Source organism: Crocuta crocuta, unplaced genomic scaffold (genome assembly GCF_008692635.1).
Source record: "Crocuta crocuta isolate KB4526 unplaced genomic scaffold, BGI_CrCroc_1.0 scaffold288, whole genome shotgun sequence".
Taxonomy (NCBI): Eukaryota; Metazoa; Chordata; class Mammalia; order Carnivora; family Hyaenidae; genus Crocuta; species Crocuta crocuta.
Window position 1 is genome coordinate 4044218 of NW_027532607.1, and position 18080 is coordinate 4062297.

Sequence of the window (18080 nt, forward strand, 5' to 3'; positions counted from 1 at the left end):
CCTGCCCCAGGAAGTCACAGTCCACACTCAGCCGGGACTGCAAAAGGGTGGATAAGGCAGTGCCCAAAGCCACATTCCTAGGGGAGGCGTCCCGAGCCTGAGGGTCGCGGATCACGTTACCAGCCGAGGGGAGGAGACAGCAGGAGGGAGAGCAAACGGGTAAAAGTTGCATTTAGCTTCTTACTCCCCCCCCCCCAACCCCCAAACACGCTTTGACGCCGGTTGACTNGGCCACGAGCCCGCCTCCGGGCACCGAGGATCTAGAGCAGTAACAGACGCATAAATGCGCATAAATAAATCAATGAGCAGCTCTCTGCTGCCAGCAGCAGGGAAACCTCGGGCTGATTAAATGCAGACGTGGGGTGTCTGCCAGGGCAGGAGGGCGGCGGGGCAAAGGGAACAGGCGTGGAGGCCAGGGGTGGGGGGAAGGGAGCCCAGAGGCAGGAGCAAAGAGGAAAACCCAAAGCCACATTTTTTTAAATGGGGGTGAATTTTAAATGCAAACAGCCCGGAGGAGGGGAGGGGGCCGGTCTGCAGGCGCCCGGGCCGGCCCGCCAGCCGGGGCAGCCTTNGCGTAGAAAGTAATGACAGGTAAGTCCTGACTTCCCCCTTCTCTGCTGCTGGGACCGCTCCGCGAGCTGCCGGAGCCCTCTGGGGAGGAGACCTGACTCCCCTCCGGTCCCCGGGGCCCCGGGAGGGGCGGCCCTCGGACGGGCTGGGGACTCAGGCGGCCGCGGCGGGGCCTGGGAAGCGGGGCTCTTCGAGGCGAGGCCCGGACGCTGGGGCTGTTTACAGCTTCTTCCCCTCCTCGGTCCCCTGCCCCTCCGCTGGGGGCCGCGGCGCCCGGGGCCCAGGGGGTGGAGGGGGCTTTGCAGACCTGGGCCGCGAGCCTGTGGGAGGTTTCTCCAGCCGCGGGCACTCCGGTGTGTGTGTGGGGGGGGGGGTCGAGCCGCCTTGCACGCTGCCCTCCTCTGGGTCGCGGCTGGGGGTGGGGAGCGTGCGGGCCTCCCACGCCCCGCTCGATCGCCCCCTCAGGGCTCGGACTCGCAGCGGGGGGGCGGGGGCCGAGGGTGGGCGTCGGCAAAAGTGGGTCAGGGGTGCGCCCCCTTCCTCCCCCGCCCAGGGCTGTTGCCCGAGCTTCACTCCCCCCCCTTTCTCCGCCCCCTCCTCGGAAATTCTCATTGGCCCGCAAGCGCATCAACAAAAATAAAAACAGACTATCTTTTCCGGGAGATTCTTTTGAGACTCCCCTTTCTTAGGGCTGAGGGACTGCAGATTTATTTAGGGAATTTTGATTCCTCTCCCCTCAAATTATTTGAGCTTTCTGCACCCTACACTTAGCTGAGGATCCTTCAGACAGGGCTGGAAGCCAAGGGTCTTAGGATTCTTCTTGGATTGGGATCCTTCGGTTTTGTTTGAAACTCAAAATTGTTATTCCTTCTCCTTCACAACTTAGGCTTTTCGGGCAAATCGTTAATATGTATAATTCTAGAGACAGTGGATGCCGGGTNTGAAAGAAAGACCAGTCAGTGTTGAAAGAGATGACTCTGTGTGTGTGTTTACGTTTTGGATCTTAAGAGAATTTTATAGTCTATTCTTCCATCAGGTTGAAAAGAGAAGTGTTTTTATTTTAAACTAGAACAGAATCCTTTACAAAATTGCTTGCTCTACCATCTTGGTAACTTTTTCCATTTATATTTTAGAAGCCCTTTCACTTGGGGGGCTGATAGAGTATTTGCTACTGACGATGTCTGTCATTGGTTGGTGTTGTACAGACACATTTTACTTTTCTGTTTGCCTCAGGAATTGGATGAAGTAATTCATCACTAAAGAACTACGGTGCTGGTGAGATGTGTAAGGTGAGACTGGACTTAAGAATGATTTCCCTTTTCCCCTTCTTTATTTTAACTAATGCATAGGGGTGAGGCTGAAACTAAGTAAATTGATGGAACTATCTTTATTTTCCAAACATCTCAACCAATCAAATGGGTGTAGAGGCAGGGCTAGATTTAGGAAGGAAACGTGTCAACCATAGCGGAGCTTATCCACAGCCAAATGCTATTTGCAGCTCTCCTTGATCGGATGTCTTCATCAGGGGTTCACTGTATTTAAATTTCCTTGTGTCATTCTAATTGGATGTCTTAATTTCTCGTGTGTATTGGCAGCCATCACCCACTCCACACTGAGTGTTAGGGATTGTTTCTGTGGATTTTGTGTGTCCACAGTTCCTGGGACTCTTGTTAAGCACAACCTTTTCCATTGGAAAGATTTATTTTAGGCAGCAGTCAGTCACTCCTTTTATTTTCTAAAAACTGGAATAGTACTTGTCATAGGGTTATTTTGAAATAAAAACGAGTGTGTTGAGTTTTGAGCTTGTTAGGGGCTAAGACTGGTTTGTCATCTTTTGGCCACACGTGACGTATGAATTGGAAGCGTTGCTTTAATCTGATTTATAATGCTTTGGATTTAAAGGACATTATTGATAAAGTGTTCGTGAACAGTTAGTATTCAATAAGGAGGAGAGAAGTTGGCTAATTTTACATTTTTCACAAGCACTTTTCTCAACTTTAAAAATGTTTTGTTATGATTTGTTGAGAAAATGTAAAGTTATTATGGAAAATTGGTCACTGTGGGTGTGAGTATGTGCGTGTGTGTGTGTGTGGTTTTCCCCAACACATATGGGTAGCCTTTGCATTTTGAAATCCTCTCACAAACTTTTCCTATCTATCACAATATCTGTTTAAGAAGAATAAGCTGTGCTTTATATATTTTTTCAAGATTAAGGCATACTATTGACATTTTGCCTTACCAAAAAAACAAAAACAAAACCCCCCAAAAAACCCAACAAACAAAAAACCCCCATATACACACAAACTTGGGAGAGGAAGGTGGACATAAATAAATCAAGACCCTTTTGAAGTGCACATGCCACATATGCTTGTGTTTGAAGCTTATTGCCTCTGCATATTCCATAGATTTTTATTTTTGCTCTTTGCAGAGCAAATGTGGATTTTAAAATTTATTTTCAGCTTACAGATAGAGGCATATTCATGCCTTAGACCTCCCAGTCAAAACCTTTTATTTTTATTTATTTATCTCTTTAATTTTACAGATTATTTTGTGGAAAGGATCCAGTGATCTGTGTTTTGGCCTGTGGAGATGTTTGTTTGTGGTCTAAAAAATGGAATATTTAGCGCACCTTCTCTGGCTCAGTTGGAGGAGCATGGGACTCTTGATCTCAGGGGTCGTGAGCTTGAGCCTTATGTTGGGTGTAGAGAATACTAAAAAAAATAAAAATAAAAACTTAAAAAAAATTGAATATTTAGAAATAGGTAGTCTCTTGTGGCTGAGTGTCGTGTGGTCTGCATTGTGTCAGTACTTTTCCACAATTTTCATACATGTAGACCATGTAAATTGTCAGTAGTCACTTCAGAGTGAAGTTAGTGGTTGGCCATCAAACAAGTTGTTACACAAAATATTCTAAAATAGGAAATGCCTTAGTCTTAAAGGTTGGGGCAAAGTAGAAGTCTGTCTTTAAGCTGAATAAAGACCTAGCTTTTTTAGTCTATGCTCTTGGCTGAGAAGCTAGGACACTATTTTTAGGTAAGGCTGTAGTTTTGGGGAGTCATTAAGTACTTCTCTATCAGGGGACAGACTTGTTTTTTGCTGCTGTTAGCAAGATTTTTCATTTTCTAATATCAAAAATATTCAGTTATAAATATAAATATTCAGTATACATCTGGGGCCTGGCCAGTGTCGAACGGGGGAGGGGAGAGATACCAAAATGATGGGAGAGACCCTGCTGACCTGCAGAGGGCCTCGTGTAGTTTAAAAATACACGGCATATTCATGAAAGGCTAAGAATATTGCAGAGGGACCTACAAATAAGTAGACCGGATCTTGTACATGCATTTTTATTCCCTGTCCAAGAAAGAGGTAGGCTTGGTATTAATATTGAATGCAAGTTAGTCTGTAATTGTCAGACTGTGTTTAAGATCCAAACACAGGCTCAGCACAAGAAATAACATCCTTGGCCTGTTGTTTCAAATGCATAGAAGATTTTGTGCCAAGTTTATTAACTTGTTGATAAACAAGGTAGAAGGAGGGGCTACTTAAAAATTACAAGCAAACTGTTATGGTTGTTGATTCTCCTACACTTAGATAAGTGTGCGTGCAAATACAGTTTGATTTCTAAGTAATATTTTGAAGTATTTTCTGGGAAAGAACTATGTGATGTATGGAGAATGTGGACATACCAGCTTACGGCTCATTTAAATTGATGGGTGTAGTCAGGATGTGTGTAGCATTGGCCAGCAGCAACGTAAAACATAGTGGTTTGTCACTTCAGCACTGGCAGGGATAATGCTTTTGAGTAATCCTGAATTTAATAGAGTTACTCCTTTTTTAAAAAATTGTAGATGTTGTGTGAAGACTTTGAATTTCTGTAGGTAGTATAATTTTTAAGAGCTGTCAGCTGTCTAAAACTAGTTGAAAGTTTTTCAGCATACTGCCAGATAGTCATATCAACTTGTTTACTTGTATAAATTGTACTGGGTCATTTCTCTAAGAGCAGGAAGTTGTCTGGTAAAACCAGAGTTTGTATATTCATCTTGCTTTTGAACCAAAAAAACCCCTGATTCATCATTAGATCTTCAAAGAATGCGTGGCATATTTTTTGACTGAACCATTCTGAAGTGTGAATGTTTGTGATTTTTGTTATTTCGATGCCATATTTTAGGTGTTCTCAGCACATCTGAATTTGCCTTTTTGCTTTCTTCTGTGGAAATTCTCCTTGTGGTGAAAATATTCCTGTAAGGGGAGCTTCCTGTCACTAGGCAAACTGTATAACTAACATAGTTTTAAAACAGTTGTTTTTATGCAAAACCAATGATGCTGTGGTAAACAAGTGTGAGCAGTACTTAAGTGTATAAAGTAAAGAAGATTAAAAAAAAGAAAAAAGCCTTTGTTCCCTTTCCTCCATCTTTAGTTGTATTCCCCTGAGCTGACCACGGAAAACCGTTGGTGTCATTTGGCTTTTGGAAGACCTCTCTGTCGCTGGGGTGTTTATACTAGCAGTAGGGAAAGCAGGGAGAAGTCAGGGACGACATGGCCACTGAACCAGTTTAGATGTTATACAGGGACTATTCTTCTATTTCCTGCTGATGTTAAGTAATACTGATAATCTTAAACCACCATCAGTTTAAGATAAGTGTAATTGAATTGTTAGTGAAACACCCAGTTAATTCCATTATCAGGATGGTACTATTTTGATTTGTTGATCCTTTAAGGAAAAAAATATTTGTGAATTGAATTCATATAACCTTAGGGCTGGGGGTAATGGTGGTAATTACCACCTGTAGAATTTTATGATAAACCACACAGTGTGTTTACTATAGTCTTTTTATAACTCATTATCTCTCTTTTAATTCTCGGAACAACCCAAGATATTTGTTGTTATTTCTGTTTTGCTGAGGGGAAAATTTAGGCTAAATGTGAACAACTAGCTAACAAATGTCATGAAGACTGGTAGCTCGTGGGGCAGGCCTTCTGTCTCAGAAGGCCCGTGTGCTTTCCATTGGAATGTGCTCTGCTATTTCTACCTAGTCTGTCTTATTTTCCAGATGAGGAGATTTAGGCCTGCAGAAGTCAAGTGACTTGACCAAGGTCACACAGCTAAGTAATAGCAACAAGAAACCAAACTTTTATCTCTGGTCTCTTATCTCAGGACTTTTGGTCCTGGCTGACTAGGCTACATTTTTTCTGAAATACTATGGACCAAAAGACCATTTGCTGTGAATGTTGGATACAAACGCTTTAGAACTGATACATCAGCAAAAGTGGTTTCTACTATGTATTTAAAAGCTTCCTTTTCTCTCTTTCAGAAATTATAAAGAGCTCTGATGGGCTATTTGGGTGATACCCAGTGCAGTGAGCTGCAGGTGAGTAAGGGTTAGGAGAGCTTTAAAAAACAACCACTTGGCAATGCCTGAGGAGGGGACGAGAGACTTAGCTAGTGTCTGGCCAGGGAGACTCTGGTGGGACAGGGTGCGGTGATGCGGGGTGGTGGGGAGACCGTGGAAACCTGAAGATGCGGGTCCTGACTGAATTGGCTGCTTCTGGAACAGACTGGATGGTGATGGACGTATTCTGAAGAGACCGTGGGCCGCTTTGTCAGAGTTTGTTTGAAGAGAAGTGAGGGTAGGTTAATCTTCTACTTACGTCCTGAATGAGTAACTGCACAGAGACTCATCCTGTCTGCATATGATTAGAACTTGAGAGGCCCTTCAGTTTCTGCGTCAGCATTCTGGAGTGGTAATCTCCCTGTGCTCCCACGAACATGGCGACATATTGAATAGTTTGTTTTTCCTGTTATCTGCTGTGTGTGTGTTGTCACAAATGACTGTATATTTTTGTGCATCTAGATACTGAGAACACAGCAACAGAAACAAAAGGTTAAACTTTCTTTCCTAATGGTTGTATTAATTAGTCCTTCAGATTGCTTATCTTTTGCTGAAATGCCCTGCTAAGAAAGGCAGTTTAATCTTTATTATTTATAATTCACAAGAACTAATTTTCTTGGTGCATTATAGTGTCTTGGCCTCTCATTATTAAACTTAGATGGTGGTGATGCTACAGAAAAAGCAACTAGAAGACGGTTATGATACTGTTCTTGTGGGGGCATCAGTGCTAAAATTATGTTTTGATCCATTTGCAATACTAGTCTTTTATTAGACCTCACCAGCTCAAGGAAGCTTCATCTGTTAATAAAATGACTTGCCATCCTGCCTTATGGCCTCTGGCTGCGTGAGGTTTCTGAGACCTTGCCAGCTACTTTCTACCCATCTGCTTGAAGCTGGAGTTTTTAGTTTTCTGTTCTTTGTAGTTGAAAGAACTTTTCTTTTTTCCTTTTAACTGTGCCTTGGTCTCCTGGCCCTTAGTTCTTTGATTTGTCCATGATTTCATACTGCTTTTTAACTGTGATACAGTCCCTCACTGAGTCGGCAAGTTGGCTTTGAGAATCCCAGAAACTTGAATGTGACAGTACTATATCCTTTCAGGGTTCATAATTGAATTTGGGCTTGGCTCTTTGCTGATTGTCTTTGTTTCTGAGGTTATGCTTGTTTTGCATGATTCATGGGTTCATGGGTATGATCTGAAGAGCATTTGAGGTGGTTTGTGGGTCCTTGGAAAGCTATGGTCTGGGGTTGTCATATAGAGGTCATTGTGAGGAGGAGTGGATGAGAGTTCTCAGGTAAGGCCAAAATGAGCTGTGAACGGAAGGGGCGGAACTTTTCTTGAGGTTCTATCGAGCTTGTATCCTGGAACCCCTGGGTTTGCTCAGCAGGTGGGGGGGGACTTTATTTTTTAAGTTAAGAGGAATGGATATTAAATTGCTAAATATTTATATTATTATCATAAAGTAGTTGATTTTCTTTTTGGCATTCCATTAAAAACTATATGCGTAAATATATTTTTATACACATGTATGTGTATATGTATGTGCATACATATATACAAGCATTTATATATATGCATATATGTACATGTACATATATTTTATGCGTTTAATTATGCTGCATGTAATTGGAATTTTTTTCTGCTTATTAGATCATGGAACATTTTCATGTTATAGGTGTCACAGTTTTAATTTATATGCTTACATTTTGAAAGACTGCAAAATATTTCATCAAGTCCCGCTCCCATAATTTACTTTCAATATTTTAATGTTAGGTATTTATGTTGCTTCCTGGTTTTCACTTAATACTTTAATCTACATTATTGTAGATATTATTTTTATTATTTTTTGACTAATTATAGGTCTGGGATACGTTTCTGAGTGTATTATGTTATCATTTTTTTAAAATGTTTATTTATTTTTTGAGAGAGAGGGAGACAGACAGGGTGCCAGCAGGGAAGGGGCAGAGAGAGGGAGACACAGAATCCAAAGCAGGCTCTAGGCTCCGAGCTGTCAGCACAGAGCCTGACGTGGGTCTCGAACCGACAAACCATGAGATCATGATCTGAGCAGAAGTTGGGTGCTTAACTGACTGAGCCACTAGGTGCCCCCTGAGTGGATTGTGTTAAATGGAATGAATGTTGTTATGACTTTTGGTACATGTTGCCACACTGTTTTTCAAGAATGTTGTACCACTTTGTACTATTAGCAGACACATGGATGTACCTGTTTTACCAAAACTGGACAGAAATACATTGTTTCCTTAAAAGTTTTTGCTGATTTGGTAGTGTAAAGTGGCATTTGCTTTTCTTTGTTGTATAATGTTGAATATTATTCTTTGAATCTCTTCATGGTAAATTGTGCGTATCCTCTGTTATTCTATGCAGTACAGTATTGATGTGACCTTTGGATGGTAAGGCAAGTATAACCAGGTAATAATAGGTAATTAATAAAAAGATAACCAGAAGACATTCGGTAAAAACCTTCAAAGAGGTCTGTATGGTTCGGGATCTTGGGGATACTTGGTTGAAGGGGAACTGACGGATTATTGCAAGACTCAACTTGGCAAATGTTTATCGGGCATCCACTTTGTACAGCGTGCCACGTTCCATCCTGTGAGTGAGTCTCAGGTTGTCATCTTGGCCTCTACCTAGTTGGAGGCAGAGGCTACTTGAGAATGCTTGAGACTTGACCAGTGGGGACCCTGGCTGCTGAAGTCCCTTTGTGGTTGCTCTGAGGGCCGAGGGGGTCACCGCTGGGACTAGCTGTAGCTCATTCATGGCGCATACCATTTTGTCTCCACACAGTCTTTGAGAAACTGTCTTGTGAGGGATACAAAGATGAATAAAACATATTTCCTACTGACAAGGAACAAATCCTTTAGGAGGGAGAATAGAGGCACCAGGAAATGAAAGGACTGATAGCAGTTTGATAGGTGCTGTAAAAGAGGTTCAACCAAGGTGCTTAGGGTTTAGTAGAGGGATTGATACTGCCCCCTTGGGGATACCAGGGAACACTTCAGCTGATGAAGTGGCCTTTAAATTGACCCGCATGAAGATGAGAAGCAATGGAAAGAGGCATTCTGTAGGGAAGGGTAGCTTGAGCAGAGGCTGGGTGTTGGTGTCAGAATGAGGTGGGTGCCAGGAAGCTGCATGTCCAAACTACTCGGACCCTGGGAGACCTAAAGGAACGTGGTGGAAGGTGAGGCTGCAGAGAGGTCAGGACTGGGTTTTGGAGGGTCTTAAATGTCAAACTGAGGATGAGTATGATGGAATGGCAGTGAGGCGGAACAGAGAGGGGGACTTTAAGTGCATTCATGGTAACAGTCCGCACGAGGGATGATGAGGGCCTGAATTGAATCGATGGCCTTGGGAATGGAAAGGAGGTGATGGCTTCAGGAGATATTTTGGAGGTTGAACAGAGTTATGCTGGTGGATTAGGTGGAAGGGGAAGGGAACAGTCTGTTCTATGTCAGAAGTCAGTTCCAAGTCAGAGGTGATGTTGCGGTGTTTAAGCTTGGGTGGCTGGCAGAATGATGGGCAGCGGGAATAGAGAAGCCAGCAGGAATAGGAAGAACAGGTCATAGGGGTTTGGAATAGAGAAAAGATGAATTTGCTTTTGTTTGTTGAGTTCCAGGAGCCTAGGTAGAAAGCTGAAGTCAGAATTTTAATCCTAGAAGGAACAGAGGAGGAAGTTCAGGGCCCAGAGGCATTAGAGGAACCAGAGAGGCCTCAGACCTCTTAAAACCAAGCACAGTTGGACCATGGGGGAGAAGAAGGGGGGAAATGGTGGGGGAAAGGGGGAGAGACAAACCATGAGAGACTCTTGAATGCTGACAAAAACTGAGGACTGATGGATGTGGGGGGGAGGGGGGAAGGGCACGGAGAGGGCACTTGTGGGGATGAGCACTGGGTGTTATATGGAAACCAACTTGACAATAAACTATTTGTAAAAAAAAAAAAAAAACCAAAAAAAACCAAGCACAGTTGAAACTTCCTGACTCCCAGTCCAGTGTCCCCTTCCCTGCCTCACTGCTGATCACTGACGGTTGTCATCTGGGTGTTTTCCTCACACCCAGGTGTGCTCAGTAGAAAGTTAGAAGTGGCAGAGTTTATGTTGGGGAATGAGGACTTTCTTTTTTTATTTTTAATTAAAAAAATTTTTAATTACTTTTTTACTTTTATTTTTTATTTTATTTTAGATAGAGAGTGAGTGAGCACGNAGTTCCTATTCTGCCTCAGACTTTGTGTTTTTGGGCAAATCCCTTAAGTCTTTTTAGTTTGTAAGATGGAGATAAATAATATAGCTTTGTAAAATCCCTTGAGGCAAGGTAAATAAAAACCCTCTATGAACTCCAAACTTTGAGGCTAAATTATGATGCAGGCTTTAGTTGTCATTAGTAACAAAAAAGTAGTGCTGTTCAACTTCAGGATTCTGTGTTGTGGGCATAAAGTTGATCTGATTCAACAAATTTTATTTTTCAGCACATACTTAGGTCAGGAACCTGGGGCTTCAGTAGTGAACAAAATAGACAAAATCCCAGCTCCCATTGAGCTCCTATTCTAGATTTGGAGGATAATAGTGAGCTAATGCTTTTATAACAGTGGGCCAGGCACTGTTCTAAGTACTTTCATAATTTAACCTATTTAATGCTTGTAAGAGACTTGCGAGGTAGATACTGTTATTATTCCCATTTTACAGATGTAGAGACCAAGGCAGAGTTAGGTAGGTTGTCTCAGTTGCAATGCCAAGGTTGAAATTCAGGCAGATCTGGATTCCAGCTTGTACACTCTTGTTTTTGTTTTTGTTTTTGTTTTTAATTTTAATGTTTATTTAGTTTTAAGAGAGGAAGAGAGAACACGAGCAGGGGAAGGGCAGAGAGAGAAAGGGAGTCAGAGGATCCAAGGTGGGCTTGATGCTGACAGCTGAGAGCCCGATGTGGAGCTCAAACCCACAAACCACGAGATCCTGACCTGAACTGAAGTTGGACGCCTCACTGACCGAGTTACCCAGGCGCCCCTCAAACTTGTATACTCTTGGGGAGCCTGGGTGGCTCAGTTGGTTAAGCGTCTGACTTCGGCGCAGGTCATGATCTCACAGTTCGTGGGTTCAAGCCCTGCGTCGGGCTCTGCTGACAGCTCAGAGCCTGGAGCCTGCTTCGGATTCTGTGTCTCCCTCTTCCTGCCCCTACCGGACTTGTGCTCTGTCTCTCTCTGTCTCAAAAATAAATAAAACAAAAAACAAATAAAAATTAAAAAAAAAACTTGGATACTCTTTTATTTTTATTTTATTTTATTTTATTTTATTTTATTTTATTTTTTTTTAATGTTTTACNACCGCGAGATCATGACCTAAGTGAAAGTCGGACGCTTAACCGACTAAGCCACCCAGGCGCCCCAAAACTTGTATACTCTTAACCCCTGTGTTATAGAACATTTTAAATTCATTCATCGTATACTGATGTTTAATAACAAATAACAAAAGGTAGGCTCACATTGAAATTAATCTTGAACAAATTCGTCTTTTCTTCTTGTCTAAAAAATAAAACAAAAACCAGTGAAAAAAATGACATTAGTGCTCTGGGGATGGCGACATAGTAGTAGTCTTTCATAGAAAAATCTTTTTCTTCCTAACTTTTCATAGGCTTCACCAACGTTTTTGGTTTCTTTAGATACAAACTGGCCACGTCAGTGGAAGGAAGTAATTTTTCTGCTGACGCTTGGGCAGAATCTCTTGAATGAATCCCCTTCTTGCTTCTAAGTCTTTTTTACCTTTTCCTCTGTTCCCCTCCCTTTTGTTACCTTAGGGGAGCTCCCCGCTCTGATCTCTCCCGCTCTCTGTGCCTCGTGTCTCACCGCTCTGCTGTCCTCACCGGTCTCCTCAGCTGCCCGTATTCTGCAGGAGTCCCTGCCTCTGCCTTCTCTTCCCTAGCGTGCCTGTCGCCAACCACCCTGGACTTAGCCCTGTGTTTTGGCTTTTTAAGGTTTATTTCGTGGGACTGACTTCTCTTGTCTTTGGTTCTGGCTCTCAGTCCTTCCTGGGTGGCGCGTTCCGGGAAATGGACCTTGAGGAATCCTTAAGTTTGCATCCGGATTAGGCCGTGGGCCTCACTGCTTATAACGAGGCTATCAAGGCTTGTGTACTTGTATTTTTGAGACATTTTGGTTAAATACGCATGGCATGAAATTTACCATTGTAGCCATTTTTGCATTCATTTCAGTGGCAGTAAGTACAGTCGTGTTGTTGTGGAACTGCCCCCATCGTCTGTCTCTAAAATTCTGTCATTGCCCCAACCCGAAACTCTATACCTGTTAAACAACTCTCCATTTTCCCCTCCCTCAAGCCTCTGGCAGCCAGCATTCTATTTTGTGTCTCTGAATTTACCCTTCTAGGTCCCTCATTATAAGTACAATCAGACATTGTCTGCTTGCGTCTGGCTTTTTTCACCTAGCTTGAGGTCCTCTGGGCTCACCTGTGTTGTAGCTCGAGTCAGAGTCAGCGTTTCCTTCCTTCTGAAGGCTAAATACTGTGCCATTGTATGTAAATCCCCATTCGGAATCCATTCATCTGCCGTCGGGCTTGGGTTGTTTCCACCTTCTGGCTGTTAGGAGTAATGCCGCTGTGAACATGGGTGTGCAAATATTTGTTCGAGTCTCCGCTTTTAGTTCTTTGGATATTAACCCAGAAGTGGAATTGTTGGATCTTGTGGTAACTCTGCTTAATGTTTTCCGGAGGAGTAGCACAAGCCGTGCACGGGGGTCCCGGTTTCTCCACCTCCTCGCCAACGCTCGTTACTTTCTGGGCTTTTTGTTGGTAGTAGCCATCCCCGTGGGTATGAAATGATAATGGAAGCCTATTTCTTTCTTTACTTACTTATTTTAAACTTATTGATTTTTTTAAGATTTCATTTTTAAGCAGTCTCTGAACTCAATGTGGGGCTCGAGCCTACATCCTGGAGATCAGGAGTCACATGCTCCGCCAGTTGAGCCAGCCAGGCACCATGAATGTATACGTATTTTAAGGCTGCTTTATATAGAATAATAGAATTTCAGGACTAGAAATGATATTAAGGATTTCTAATCCGATTAGCAGTTGACAGCAGAGGATGTTCTCCTATGCCTTAGCACGTACACTTCTTTGACAACTCGAGTGGCATTTTGGGCAAATGTGTCTATACTGGATCTTGGGCTCAAGATGAGTTATGTGTGTACTAGGGTACGTGAAATGCAGTTTTTCTTTTAAGCTTTTTTTTTTATTAAATATTTTAATTTATTTCTAGGAGAGAGAGAGACAGCGTGAGCAGGGGAGGGTCAGAGAGAGAGGGAGACACAGACTCTGAAATAGGCTACAGGCTCTGAGCTGGCGGTCAGCACAGAGCCCGACGTGGGGCTCGTACCCACAAACCGCGAGATCATGACCTAAGCGAAAGTTGGATGCTTAACCGACTAAGCCACCCAGGCGCCCCTCTTTTAAGCTTTTTAAAATGTTTATTAAAAGTCATTTTTTAAAATATTTTATTTATTTTTGAGAGAGAGAGAGATACAGTGCAAGTGGAGGAGGGGCAGAGGGAGAGGAGACATAGAATCTGAAGCAGGCTCCAGGCTCTGAGCTGTCAGCATGGAGCCCAACGCAGGGAGATCAATGCTTCACCGACTGAGCCACCCAGGCGCCCCAGTGTTTGTTAATTTTTGAGAAGAGTGAAAGCAGGGAAGTGGCCGAGAGAGGGGGACATGGGGTCCAAAGCTGATTGCGTGCTGACAGGCTGCTGACAGCTTTGAGCCTGATGCGGGGCTCGAACCCACACACCGCGAAATCATGACCTGAGCTGAAGTCAGATTCTCAGAAGTCGGACGCTTAACCGACTAAGCCACCCAGGCTCCCCTATACTGCATTATTTTATAATCAACTTGTTTTTAGTTAACCAAACAGGAATAAGAAACTCTGTACTGAGTTTCAAACACTGATTTGAAAATACAGTTATAGAACATAGATTGTTGGCAAATCAAAGACAGCTTTTAAGAGGGATGATGATGGTGGTGGTGGGTGGTGGTACCGTTTTAATTATGCAGTTGGCTTTTTGAAAATTGATTTATGTTTTATGTAAGCTTAACTGGGATTATGTGTTTACAAGTCTACACAGATAATCTAAGAGGGAAAATGAAGAAATGCAAATAGAAAATGTTTTATAGTCAAAATTTTCTTGGCAAGCGGCAACCTTTTCTAGAAAGTCAGTCTTTTAATGTAATTTGATTGCTTCATAAACGTGGGTTTTTAAATATGTATACTTTTAATGATTAGTAGGCATGTTAAATGATTTGGGAAGAGGCTCAAACTTTTCAAGAAGTCATTTGGAATTACTGAAAGTACGCTATCGCCAGAATTGCTAGCAATTCTAAAATATGGGTCAGGAAAAGTCAAGCTAATAGATGGAAAAAACCCCTCGATTTTGGCTGTTGATACAACTTTAAAAATTAAGTTTTTCTTGGGGTGCCTGGATGGCTCAGTTGGTTAAGCGTCTGACTGTGGGTTTCCGCTCAGGTCGTGCTCTTCCAGTCATCCCAGCATTAGGCTCTCTGGTGACCGTGTGGAGCCTGCTAGGGATTCTCTCTCTCTTTCTCTCTGCTGCTCCCTCCTTCTCGCTCTCCTCTCTCTTCCCCTCCCTCCCTTTTCTCTCTCTCTCTCAAAAATGAATAAATAAATTAAAAAAATTAAAAGTTTAGTTTTTCTTGTTTTATCATTTTAGTTATTAAAACAGATGGCGGAAGGTCCATTAAGGTATTTGTTTTATGTATTTAAAACATTTTACTTTGTTATGTTGGATTCCGTTCATTCTGGAATTTAGGAGAATTTACCTCTTTATGAAAGAAATTATTCAAAATGGAATATGATTGACGGTCTTAGTTTCTAGTTTTCTTCTCAATAGGCTTAGCCTCTCTTCTAATGCTTCTTGCATGCTCAGAGATTTTACAAGAGTTTTAGAGAATAGTGCAAGGCTGGGTGAATATTAACCACAGTAGGATGAATAAAACTTTTACTTTGCAGAATATTTTGCCTGTGTAACCCATAGAACCATCACAGACTCCAGTTTTGGATAAAACAGAGAAATTCAAAGATCACACAACATTCCTCTTTATGACTTGGAATTCTAATGAGTACTTAATTTGGTACAGGACAGTTCTTGGAATGCTTGGCATTCAGGTTATTTTAGGCCTGAATTCCAATATTGGGGAAATTCAGTGAAAGTCTTTATTGAATGGTTTCAGTGAATTGAATGGTTGTCTCGGGGTATAAATGATGTAAAATATGACCCCGATTGATAAGATGGGTGTGTGGGGCAGATAGGACATCTTATACGATATATTTAATCCAAAATAATAGGTAATTAAGAGCCCAAATCATTCTGGAGGAAGTACTAGTTTGGGGAGGAAAGTCTGTGTGAGGCATTCATTTAAAGCTGAGTAGGGGTTCGGTTCAGAGAGGAGGGCAAGGCCTTCCACGCAGAGGGAAGGGCCTGGTCGGAGGCTCGGAAGCCTGACTGTCCTTGGGCCGTAGCCAGACTGTGGGCAGCCTGGATATCTGGGAATGAGCCTGAGCATTATTTTATCGGCGCTTCAGAAGCACCGTGCCACCTCTAGAGGCATGGCTCTTCACCCTCTGCCTCTGAGGAAGCCTGACTCGCTCCCGCTCGCTGCACCTGCACCGTGTCCCGCAGCCTTGGCTCTGGAGGGACGAGGGGCGGGTTCCCACAGGCCTGCCTTCCTCCGCGGCGCTGGGTCGTGTGGGTTATTTTCGTAACGTATCAACCTGGCTTTTCTTTCTTCTGTCACAACATTCTGCTCTATTTTCCAGGAGAGTCTGGTTTTCAGAATAATGGAATTTCCACAGGGAAAATGATAATGTGTGAGCCAGGTTAAAGACGAATAACTGACTTTAAACAAAAAAAAAAAAAGTGAGTCTCAACTCTTCTCTGGCAGTTCTTCCTTTGTTTAAATTTTTGTTTTGTTAGTTAGGTAAAGAAACTTATGTATTTTATTATATTTGTCTTTTAAGTTTTCCTCTGGTTTTATTGTTTATAGAGCTTAATAATTGAGGATAACTTGGGAGTCCAATCCAGACCTGATTATGGCTGGTAGTAATTTCTGTCAGATTGGATGGCGGTAACGCTTAGCACAATTCTTCTGTCTTCCGAAATCTTTACAAATGCAGTCTGATTCATTCCACCCGAGTTAATCATGAGGTAGATACTTTCTTTTGTTTCTGATGGAGACACATGTGTACGACAGAGTTACAGAAATCTTCTGTTTAGATTGAAGAAATTTTATTTACTACTATTGGTTCCTGCAGTTTGATCGCAGTTTATTTTTGTTCTTTGAAGTCTGTCTTTAATCAAATAAGATTTAGCGCTTGAAATAAAGGGGGAGCATAACTACATTAACAAAAATTAATTTAAAGAAGATAGCTGATTTTTTTCTTTAAACAATAAAATACATTTCATGCCTTGATTTCATGGTGGTCTGACGGTTATTCTCCTACTGTTCTAGAAAGAAATCCACCGTGGGCAAAGAATGATGCTTTTAAAAATCACCTTCCTTTTTATCGTCTGTTACTGAAAATATCTTAGTCTAGGCCTGTCCACCTAACACCTCTGTGGTGCACTATTGATTCCATTTTCCTTCCAATATTTACTTTTGGTCCTGGACAAATTACCCAGTGATGATGGAATTCTTCAAAAGTATTCTATATTTTGTGCCAAGTGAACTCAATGATTGCTCTATTTGGAGCCATTCTTTCTGAAGGCTCCTTTCTTGCCTCTAAAACCTACATGCCCGTAAAGGGAAATGTATAGGTTTTCCATTTATTAACAACACACTTATCCCTCTGTATCTGTTTCCTTTCAAGTTTTTAAAACCATGTTAGGGGCCCCTGGGTGGCTCAGTTGGTTAAGCATCCAGCTCTTGATTTCAGCTCAGGTCATGATCTCATGATTCGTGGGTTTGAGCCCTGTGTTGGGGTTCCATGCTGCCGGCACAGAGCCTGCTTGGGCATTTCTCTGTCCTCCTTTCTCTGCCCCACCCCTGCTTGCATGTGCGCGCGCGCGCTCTCTCTCTCTCTCTTTCTCTTTCTCGCTCTCTCTTAAAATAAATAAACTTTAAATAGAAACAAAATCGTATTATGACACTGGTTCTATTTTAAAAGCAATATAAAAGTTTTATTCTTAAGATTATCGTGCAATAAAGTTGGCCTTTTTCTCTCGGTATATAGTTCTGTTAATTTCCTACATGTATGGTTTGTGCAGCTAGCACCACAGTCAGGATGCAGAGCAGTATCATCAGCCCAGAAAAGTCCCTCATGCTTTCCCTTCATAGTTACCCAGCCCCGTCCCCAAACCCCTGCCACCACTGACCTTTTTTCCATTCCTGTAGTTTTGGTACTTTGAGAATATAATACAAATGGGACCATTCAATATGTAAGCTTTTAAAACTGGGCTCCTTTACTTTGTCTTTGAGATTCACATAAGGTATTGCATATATTGCAAATGTAATCTTTTTTTTATTGCTGAGTAGTTTTCCATCGTCACTTATTAAGGGACATTTGGATTGTTCCCAGTGTTTAGCAGTTATGAATAGAGCTGCTGTAAACATTTGTGTACAGATTTTTGTGTGAATGTACCTTTTCATTTTCCCCAGGTAGCTGTCTATGGGGAGAGGGGATTGCTGGGTTATATAGTGAATATATGTTTAACTTTTTAAACAAGTTGTCAGCCCTTTTTCTGGAGTAGCTATACCACTGTATTTTCCCACCAGCAATGTCTGAGAGTTGCAGTTATTCCACATCACCGATATTATCAATATTTGTAATGTGACCACTCTAATAGGCATGTCGTAGTGTCTAATCATGGTTTTAATTTGCATTTTTGTGATGACTAACACCGTGAACATCCTTTCATGTGCTAATTTGCCATCATTATGCCCTCTTTGCGGAGTGTGCGTGAAAATCTTTATCCAGTTTCTAATTTGGTTGTTTGCTTATTGTTGAGTTTTGAGAGTTCTTTCTGTGTTCAGATACAAATCCTTTTTCATGCATTATATGCAGATAATTTTTTCTTAGTCTTTAGTTTTTTTTC

The 18080-nt window shown here is 42.2% G+C and overlaps 1 protein-coding gene across 5 annotated transcripts in view; it reads left to right on the top strand.

Annotated features, from left to right (window-relative positions):
- Positions 1-570: 570 nt before the first annotated feature.
- The window catches only part of HELZ (helicase with zinc finger), a 158380-nt gene continuing 140870 nt past the window's right edge, over positions 571-18080 (top strand). For 2 of the 5 annotated variants that reach the window (XM_077780271.1, XM_077780276.1), the window contains exons 1-3: positions 571-591; positions 1804-1859; positions 5883-5939. The gene's annotated coding sequence lies outside the window, so the exon portion shown is untranslated. The remainder of the gene's footprint in view (positions 592-1803; positions 1860-5882; positions 5940-18080) is intronic. The other 3 variants (XM_077780274.1, XM_077780272.1, XM_077780275.1) reach the window with 3 other exon arrangements.